The sequence below is a fragment of the Polypterus senegalus genome, chromosome 10, assembly GCF_016835505.1.
Source record: "Polypterus senegalus isolate Bchr_013 chromosome 10, ASM1683550v1, whole genome shotgun sequence".
Taxonomy (NCBI): domain Eukaryota; kingdom Metazoa; phylum Chordata; class Cladistia; order Polypteriformes; family Polypteridae; genus Polypterus; species Polypterus senegalus.
Window position 1 is genome coordinate 115,873,713 of NC_053163.1, and position 10,364 is coordinate 115,884,076.

General features: G+C 37.4%; 2 non-coding genes across 2 annotated transcripts; one reads left to right on the forward strand and one right to left on the reverse strand.

The window, feature by feature from the left end:
• Positions 1-6,047: 6,047 nt before the first annotated feature.
• trnap-ugg lies at positions 6,048-6,119 on the forward strand. Its single transcript has one exon. It is a non-coding gene; the product is annotated as a tRNA-Pro (tRNA).
• A 225-nt stretch (positions 6,120-6,344) lies between these two features.
• trnap-agg lies at positions 6,345-6,416 on the reverse strand. Its single transcript has one exon. It is a non-coding gene; the product is annotated as a tRNA-Pro (tRNA).
• Between the last annotated feature and the right edge of the window lie 3,948 nt (positions 6,417-10,364).

The window sequence follows — 10,364 nt, forward strand, 5'->3', positions numbered from 1 at the left end:
TGGGTGTTCAGCCTCTTATTTGTGTGAGGGGTTTTTCTTTAAATACACTAGTTTTTCCTCCCACACTCGAAGACCACATTGGCAAGCCTAAATTAACCTCATCTGTTATTACAACCGAGTATGGATGTATCTGAGTGAGCATGCCTTGTGATGTGAAATCCATTCTAGGTTCTTGCTGGGATGAGTAGCGACACCCTGCACCCCTAATACCTGGATTAATTACATTTAGAAAACTGTTAGATAGGTTGTAATTTCTGTTCCCTCTACCCATTTTACTCAAGCTAAAGTAATAGGATCAATAATTTAAATAAAAGAGAAGTCATCTTTCTCAGGCAGACATCATGTTCCTCTACACATCTAACAAGCATTCACTCCCTCTGCCCAAAAAAATCTCACTACAGTGGGCTGTTCAACCACGGTGCAATCCCATGGTGAAGTGTAAATGATCATTTGACCTTGGCTTCAAATAGTCTAATGGCAGAACATTGTGCTGTGCATGTTCAGATACCCATAAGCCATCACACACATGTTGTACTGCAACAGTTTCTATCCATTGCGATTTATTTTCAGATTGCCTTTACTTTTTGATTTACCCTCAAATCATTAATAAACATAAGTTTTTAGAATGGCAATTCATAATAAAGTCATGACACTACGTCCACCATGATGCCATATGCATTTGATCACCCCAAGCAACCTTTCTTCACAGTTTCACCTTATACTTTGGTATGGGGATTATGTTTATCTCAACTTTCCATATAATGATGATGTTTAAGAAAAGTCTTATTTGGACTTCAATACATTTGGTGCTGATGACAATTTTATCTAACAGTGGGACTTAATTCGACTGTTAATGTCTCCTTTAAAAAGTAGAATTTATTAACTTCACCTCTGCATTGTACAAACAGTAGCTAATTTCAATACTTTGAGTTTTGATTTTTCAGTTCTGATTATTTTTATCAACTGCAGTTTTCTCCTAAATCATCCTGGCTGTTGCCAATAGCTAAACAAATCTGAAGTTACAGTATCTTCTCTTTTTTTTTTTTTTTAATTATTTCAAATAGTTGTATTCTCTAGGTCCTTCTTCTGAAATATTGTGCTCATTAAATTCTTATTCTTCTTTCAGTACCCAAGCAGATTTATTTTCTTTTTATTTATAGTACTCTGGTTTTACTGTATATCACCAAAGCAAAAAAAACATTCACTTCCAAAAATGCTTAATTCAAAGGAGGAATTTTAGGATTAAGCAGAACCCAGAAACCAATACTGGAATAATTTGCCAAACTTTCATCCAAAACTAAACACCCACAGTTCTTATGTGTACAAAAGAAACCATATGAACAAGAAAAATACATTTGTCTGCTAATTAACTTATTCATTCTTTAATTTTCCATCCCACTTATGAAAAAATCACGATGAAGGATTCTAAAGCATATCCTGGCAGCATAAGAAGCAAGGAAAGTACTAACCCAGAACAGTATTCCAGTCCCTTGCAAAACAAACACATGTAGATGCATTATTCATTCTGACCAATTTTGAGTCACAATTCAGCCAAACCTGCACCTCTCAGGCTTCATTGTTCAGTTTAATTGGAGGTTTGTTAGATGTGAATTGCAGAACTCTGATGACATTCCACATTTTTTTGTTTATTTCTGCCCCTGTATAAAGAAAGTGTTTATCTTGGTTCTATTTGCATTATAATGAATATATCCCTATCTGGTTACTTCAGCTAGATTTAAATAGTGATGTGATTGCACCCTGGAGCAAAATGGGAGTTTAATGATACTGGAGTGCTACAAGCAGTCTGTTACTCTTTGTTTTGTATGCGTATCTTATTTGGTTTTTACGTTTATGGGATAATCACATTTTACAAAGATACAAAGGACTTTTCGGCAGAACAGCCATCTTAAATGCATCTTAAAATTAAATGAACTGAGCCATCTTTACTCTAAGGCAATTACTTTCAGTTATAAGCCTAAAATTCAAGCAAATAATAAATTTGAACCTATACTACAATCTTTACTCAAGAAAAAAGTCTCAAATAATCAAAACTCCACAGAAAAGTTCTGCCACACGTAATTATGGAATCATTTACATTTTCTCATAAAAATATTGTCAACAATTACTCAATACTAATTTCCTTGATATTAACTGATATTTTTTTCCCCATGAAGGAGTATACATTTGTGATCTGTAAAAGATGCTTGCAGGAATTGCTAGAGCTCCTGTAAGAGGAAACGTGGGCAAAAAAAAAATTATAGATGGATGAAACCTTTCATAGAATCTGTGATATCCTTCAATTACATAAGAATTATTTTGTATTCTTCTAGCCTAAAGGTGATGAGCAATATATTTTTCTTGAAAAGACTGGTATACATAAAATTAAATTACATCTTATGTGACCCTCTTAAAATAATGGTTATATTAAAAGCATTCTTGATATGAATAGTTTCTATATTTCCAAAGCTGCCTGCTAAAGAAAGAATAGTTTTAACAGCATTGGCCGTCACCTATCGTGGTCTGTATGTTTAAAATATTGAGCACGAATACATGTTTAACTATTAAAATTACCAATAATGTCGGCAAAGGATATGTCACTTCTCTGTTAATTCCTATTTTACAAAAATTTATTCTGCTTTTCTCTTGTGATTTGAAGATTAATAGTTCAAAATCTGCCTTTGCAGACACTCAAACATAAAACCTTCACTTGCACGCTGAATGCAGCGTACGTATTTATCATTTACCAACAAGCACTCTTCACAAGTTTTAAATTTAACAGAATACCCAGGCGTTCTAAATTAACGAAACAAATTTAAACAGCATAATGCAAAATTATTTTTTTTCTTATACTTTAAAATTTACGCAAAAAGAAAACAGAAATTGGTTAGCGCAATTTCTTCATGGATCCAGCGTGCCGTTTTCAAATCCCTCGCCAGCAGTGTTACTACCCCTATGTTTAATCACCTAGAACTGTTTTTCTGTTCCTGTCTAGATAGATAGATGGATAGATACTTTATTAATCCCAAGGGGAAATTCACATACTCCAGCAGCAGTATACTGATACAAAAAAACAATATTAAAGAGTAATAAAAATGCATGTAAAAACAGACAATAACTTTGAATAATGTTAGCGTTAAACCCGGGTGGAATAGAAGAGTCGCATAGTGTGGTGGAGGAACGATCTCTTCAGTCTGTCAGTGGAGCAGGAGTGTGACAGCAGTCTGTCACTGAAGCTGCTCCTCTGCCTGGAAATGAAACTGTTAAGTGGATGCAGTGGATTCTCCATGATTGACAGGAGCTTGCTTAGCGCCCGTTGCTCTGCCACAGATGTTAAACTGTCCAGCTTCATTCCCACAATAGAGCCTGCCTTTTTAATAAGTTTGTCCAGGTGTGAGGCATCCTTCATCTTTATGCTACCTCCCCAACACACCACCGCATAGAAGAGGGCACTCGCCACAACCATCTGGTAGAACATCTGTAGCATCTTATTGCAGATGTTGATGGACACCAACCTTCTAAGGAAGTATAGTCTGCTCTGACCTTTCTTACACAGAGTATCAGTGTTGGCAGTCCAGTCCAATTTATCATCCAGCTGCACTCCCAAGTATTTATAGGTTTGCACCCTCTGCACACAGTCACCTCTGATGATCACAGGGTCCATGAGGGGCCTGGGCCTCCTAAAATCCACTACCAGTTCCTTGGTCTTGCTGGTGTTCAGGTGTAAGTGGTTTGAGTCACACCATTTAACAAAGTCTTTGATTGGCTTCCTATACTCCTCCTCCTGTCCATTCCTGATGCAGCCCACAATAGCAGTGCCATCGGCGAACTTTTGCACGTGGCAGCACTCCGAGTCGTATTGAAAGTCTGAATTGGAAATCTGTCTATTTTATCATCACAATCGTGTATTTCTTTTAGCACAATTGTTGAATTACAGCTTCTCATGTTTATAAGTTTACTGTTTTGTACATCTTAAAAACTTGTAACCTCTGCGCATCTCTAAAATGTAGTTACTAGTCTGCGTATAACCAAATTAACTTGGTGACATGTGCCTTGACGCCACATCCTGCATAGTGCACATTCCTTAATGTCAGGCAACCATGTGCAGATGGCTGAAGAGGTCATTAAAATATCAACTGCTATTGTTGGAAACCACCAAAATCTGTCATCGACGATGTTAAAGAAGGACGGTGCCATAAAACGATGTTGTGAGAAACTGAAAAAAGTTCTTGATTTGAGTGAGGACGAGTCCTGTTTAATGTTCTTCTCCCATGATTGAATTTGACATTCCCTGCTTATCAGGAATAGGATATAGTTTTAGACACTTAGATTTGTTTGGCAGACGTGCTGCTGTTGTGTTTAATTAGACAATTCTTTGTATGCATTATTAAACATATCCGTTTTTCTGTGTTTGTTTGTTTACATGGTCTATGTTTTTCCTAAAAGTTAGAGGGACGACACCGCCCGCCAGGAAGTTATGCATACGGTGTCGCTCGAGTGGATTTTCCTCCCAAAGACAGGTTAGCATAATTGTTAATTCCACGCTAGCCAAGACAGTCAATGCTCATCCGCGCTACCGAATTGCTAAGTGGGTTTAAATATGCTATATTAATCTTAAAATTGCAAAGGAACCCATTGTGATATTTGACTGACCGTGGATCATGCGCTTACCTTCAACATTTCTCCGAAACTGCAGCTGCTCTACCGACGTAAAGTCCGTCATCTATGGGCTGGGCGAATAAATTAAACAAGTTACAAGGCTGCTCTATCAAGTGAGGGTTAAGGCCACCTATTATCGCTCATTTACAAACGAAACACCGAAAACTATTCAAGTCAATAAGGCGGCTTCCGCGAGAGCGCCTTTTCAACATTCGTGCCCGTCAAATTAAGCCGTCCTTCACGTTCCCGCCCGAGCTCGGTGTCACGTGAATGCGCTTTCTATTGAAAATAGCGAGGGTCATAAGCGCTGCAATGGTCCATGATTAGCAAAATGCAGAGCTTACATTTTTGTAATTGTGCAGACATCAACCGAAGGAACCTCCTCCGGTGGAAGTACAATATTTTTAAAGGTAGTCCTATTGAACGTAGCTCTGGAAAACATCTTATTTTCCTTCTTTCTATTATTTACAAGGTAATCTATGTGTTTTTTTTATATGGGGAAACACTGTGTCTCCGTGTCCCACCCTTATGATGAATGATCCCTTATTTTTCATACGGCAGCGGGATGGGTTTGGGTAAGCCGCATCGACAACAAATTCATTAAGTAAACCCAGACGGGGCGCCGGTTTGTCAGTTCAGTACGTACAGTCTACAGCATTCTGAACTAACAATGCAACTGTACACAAAACATGCTCCGGAATATTCATTTATTAAAATAATTAGCGAGTGCAAGATATTTATATCGAGCAATTTAGTGTCGTACTAATTACGTTTTTATGGAATTAGAAGCACACGTGAGTAAACTATAGAGACGAAAACACATTAGTGCAACAGTAATAATCCGGTTGCTAGGATGTTGTGCTGCGCATGTGCAATCCGCAAACTGCGTTGGTTTTTCAGCAGCATGCTCAAAGCGACGACCAACGCTTTTTAAAGGTGGCGGATAAGTATGATCCGCACATTATTTTTGATGAATGAGAATATGAAATAAAACTGCCCACTCACATTTTTCTGAAGAAATCATTTGCCTGGTGTCCGAATATAAAGATATATTTTTCCACAAAGGTCACACGTTTCACAATACAGTTGTAGGGCTTATTTTTAGATAATAGCGAATAGTATGCAAAGAACGTCTGTCCTGCGAGAATGTGTTATGTAACCGGATGGAAAAGTTTCTGCTAATTAATATATTTTATTTGTCAGCCACAACGCGCACGTAGTTGCCAATCAGTGTGTCGGTATGAAAAGATCTTTTTAAATGCAGTCTTAAGTATGTAGGCTTTAATTTTTTCCGACGCCAAATTAAACAGACAATACATAAATCAGAGTAGTTTCTTCAAGTTAAAAATAAATTCGAATATCAAACACTATGGAAAATTGTTTTTCTACGCGGCTCGTTGGTCTAGGGGTATGATTCTCGGTTTGGGTCCGAGAGGTCCCGGGTTCAAATCCCGGACGAGCCCTTTTTATTTTTCCTATCTAATAAGTACACTGATTTCAGGACAGCTCTGATTGTGTTTAAAATAGCATGTTTCTCGATAATGAGTCGATTAAAAACATAATTTTACAACTTAGGCTTCAATAATACTTATACCACTGCATAAGCGTCTTGGCGCTAGAATACATCGCGTACATTAATTTGCAGAAATACTTATATAACATTTTTTTTCTGTAAGAAAAAAAAAACAGGGCTCGTCCGGGATTTGAACCCGGGACCTCTCGCACCCTAAGCGAGAATCATACCCCTAGACCAACGAGCCGCTGCATTTAAAAAATTGCTGTCTTCATACTTCAAGAAAGAAAAGGAAAAAAATGTGTCATATATGAGTACTATTTTTTATATATTTTAATCTTGTATATGTTTAATTAATAAAATTGCTACAAACCGTAAGATTATCGCAGTGGATAAATTCTACTGAATTGTCTTTTAGAAAGATTTAAAAGCGTCTCTAGTCGAGTAACCACAGTCATACTTCCCACCGGTCAGTTCTTAGCAGATTGCGTAACACCGGAAGCAGTGACAGTCAAATCGTTTGGCGTCACGTGACCGAATTACAGTACAGTTTTGTAGTTTCAATGAAACAAGAATATGCGTATGTCGTAGTGTATGTTAAAGCAAATCTATTAGCTGTGGTGAATATAAAATATTCTGTTGCCTAAAAACTATTATATACAATAACCAGAAATAAATAAATACATAAATAGGTTTTGTGTTTTGTGTTCATGTACACTCCAGAACGTGTACTGTACTCAGTCTGTATATAGTGCCTTACTCGACATACGCCGTCACAAAGCACTTTACAGCAATTTTAACTTGGGCAAAAGTAAAAATGGAAACAGGAACAATATTGTTTATGACTAAACTGTGTGCGTTGTGCAGGTTGTCCTGTATCACAATATCGTGACGTGATAATAATAAACTCCTACAAGCCTAGCTTATGTTTAATTTAGGACTAGGGAAATACCTGAGTCAAAAAGAGACGAGAGTAGACATAAAATTTCTAGTAAGGGACTAAATTGTAAGCCAGAGGTAAATTCTGCATTTTATGTTTGGAAAGAGTGGTAAACTGAGCCACACTGACAGGTGCATGAGCAGCGCTCAGAGACTGAGAGTCTCGAAGCTAAACGTGCATCCCAGGCGACAGGATAACTTAATTTTGAAATACCAAGGAGGTCAGCATCTAAAGACCCCAGTTACCACCCCGAAGCACAGAGGTCAACGTTGCAGACAAGAATTCAGGACAGTCGCTTTGCAGTGCTCTGTGAAAAAACGGAAACACTTGAAGACATTTCTAAACCAGACTAGCAGGCAAGGCCATTTAGCCAAATGTGAAGATATGTGGACAGACATTTGGTGAATGTCCACACACTGGAAGGTACATTTCAAAATAAAAACTGCCTATTTATGGCTCCAGAAGGAAGACCAGACTACAAAATCAGACAAGGAAGTTATTTTCAAAGACACTGACTCATTGATCAAATTTGCTACCTGGATATCAAAATATGTTAAAAGTGTGCTTCATATTAATTGTTAGAAGACTATTTAAATAATGGACTTGCTTCAAGACTTACATGGTACAATCATAACTTTGCATCTGCTCTGTCTGCAGTTCTTGTAAGTACAGTATATTCTCTAAGTGGAATCTTTTGTTCCAAATGTTCTCTACTGCCTTTTCTCCTCGTAATGACATTCCACTCCCATGTACAATAAGATTGTCATATTTTGCTCGTTAATATTTACCATTTACTGAATCATATTATTTTCTGTTTTGTTAGCTTGGTTTGTAATTTGTGTTACCTAGTATTTTTGTACTCTGCAAAGAATAGTATACAAAATAAAAACTGATGAGTTGGATTTGCAGAGTTGTATTAAATTATGGCAGCCTAGTGGTGCAGCTATTAGCAATAAAGTTTTACAAAGTGCATACTCCAGTTCAGGTTCATGGTGAGCTGTCTTGTTTGTAAAGTTTGCATGTTCTGATCATATTTGAATGGTCATCCTTGCAAATCCTCCTTGCATCCATGTGATGGCCTGGTTTCCTGCCATGTTTGTTCCAGCATAGGCCCTGATTTCAAGGACACTATACAGCCATGGTCAAAAGTTTTAAGAATGAAACAAATATTCATTTTCACAAAGTTTGCTGCCTCAGTTTTTATGATGGCAATTTGTATATTCTCCAGAATGTTATGAAAATGATCAGATGAATTGCAATTATTTTCAAAGTCCCTCTTTGCCACAAAAATGAACTTAATCCAAAAAAAAACATTTCCACTGCATTTCAGCCCTGCCACAAAAAGACTTGCTGACATTTCAGTGATCCTCTCGTTAACTCAGGTGAGAGTGTTGACGAGGACAAAGCTGGCGATCACTCTGTCAGGCAGATTGAGTTAGAATACAGAGGTTCAATTGTTGTGAAGAAGGCTTCAGGGCACCCAGGAAAGTTCAGCAGGCGCCATGGCCGTCTCGTAAAGTTGATTAAGCTGCAGGATTGGGGTACCACCAGTACAGAGCTTTCTCAGGAATGGCAGCAGGCAGGTATGAGTGCATCTGCATGCACAATGAGGTGAAGACTTTTGGAGGATGGCCTGGTGTCATGAAGGGCAGCAAAGAAGTTACTTATCTACAAGAAAAAACATCAAGGACAGACTGATATTCTGCAAAAGGCAGCAGGATTGGACTGCTGAAGACTGGGGTAAAGTCATTTTCTCTGATGAATCCCCTTTCCAATTGTTTGGGGCATCCGGAAAAAACATTTTCCGGAGAAGAAAAGGTAAGCGCTACCATCAGTCCTGTGTCATACCAACAGTAAACCATCCTGAGACCATTTGTGTGTGGAGTTGTTTCTCAGCCAAGGGAGTTGCCTCACTCACAATTTTGCTTATGAACACAGCCATGAATAAAGAATGGTACCAAAACATCCTCTGAAAAGCAACTTCTCACAACCATCCAAGAACAGTTTGGTGACGAATTATGCCTTTTCCAGCATGATAGAGCACTGTGCCATAAGGCAAAAGTGATAATTAAGTGGCTTGGGGGACAAAACATGGAAATTTTGGGTCCATGGCCAGCAAACTCCCCAGACCTTAATCCCATTGAAAACTTGTGCTCACTCAATTCTCAAGAGTCGAGTGGACAAACAAAAACCCACAAATTCTGACAAACTCCAAGCATTGATTATGCAAGAATGGGCTGCCATCAGTCAGGATTTGGCCCAGAAGTTGATTGACAGCATGCCAGGGCGAATGGCAGAGGTCTTGAAAAAGAAGGGACAACACTGCAAATATTGACTCTTTACATAAACTTAATGTAAATGTCGATAGAAGCTTTTGAAACTTATGAAATGCTTGTAATTATACTTCAGTGTACCATAGAAACATCTGACAAAAAATATCTAAAAACACTGAAGCAGCAAACTTTGTGAAAATCAATAATTGTGTCATTCTCAAAACTTTTGGCTGCAACTAGATTGAATAAAACAGGCTTAGAAAATAGATGAATGGACATGTAACATCTTGATTATACTGGTATAAAATAGTATATTATTATAAAAAATATATTCAATTTGTTTTTTCTGCTTAATGCAATAATGTTGGATGCATTTTGCAAAGGCATTCAATGGGTTTTTGAAAAGTGTATATAGCTGAAAACAATATGAATTGTTATCAGGATCTAATGGGACATGGCAATAATAAGTTCCAAATCATTACTTGTCATTTTCATTTCCTTACAGACATTTGTTTCACATAAGTAACAAGAAAGAGAAACTGAATTGGTATATGTAGACATAAACAAAAGTCATTTTATTTTCATAAACAAAGACACATTGTATCACATTGTCTCAGATGATAAAGTGATCAGTAGAATACTACATTTACATTTACATTTACATTTACTTATTTGGCTGACGCCTTTATCCAAGGCGACTTACAACATTTATGATACAACTGGTTACATTTCTTTTGGTTTTACAATTGGAGCACAGACATGCTGATACAAATGTCTGTTACCTTTGGTCAAACTATAAACCCAGGGATAAAATACATAAGTGGTACACCAAAGAACAGTTACAAATATGATATGAGTCTTGGTGTTTTACATTACATAAAATGAGATCTCTTATTCACTCCTAGCTGCTTCCTTCCACTTGGTGAGCCTTAAAAAAGTAACTTAAAATGGGACATGAACGGAGTCTATAAGAAAGTCAAGT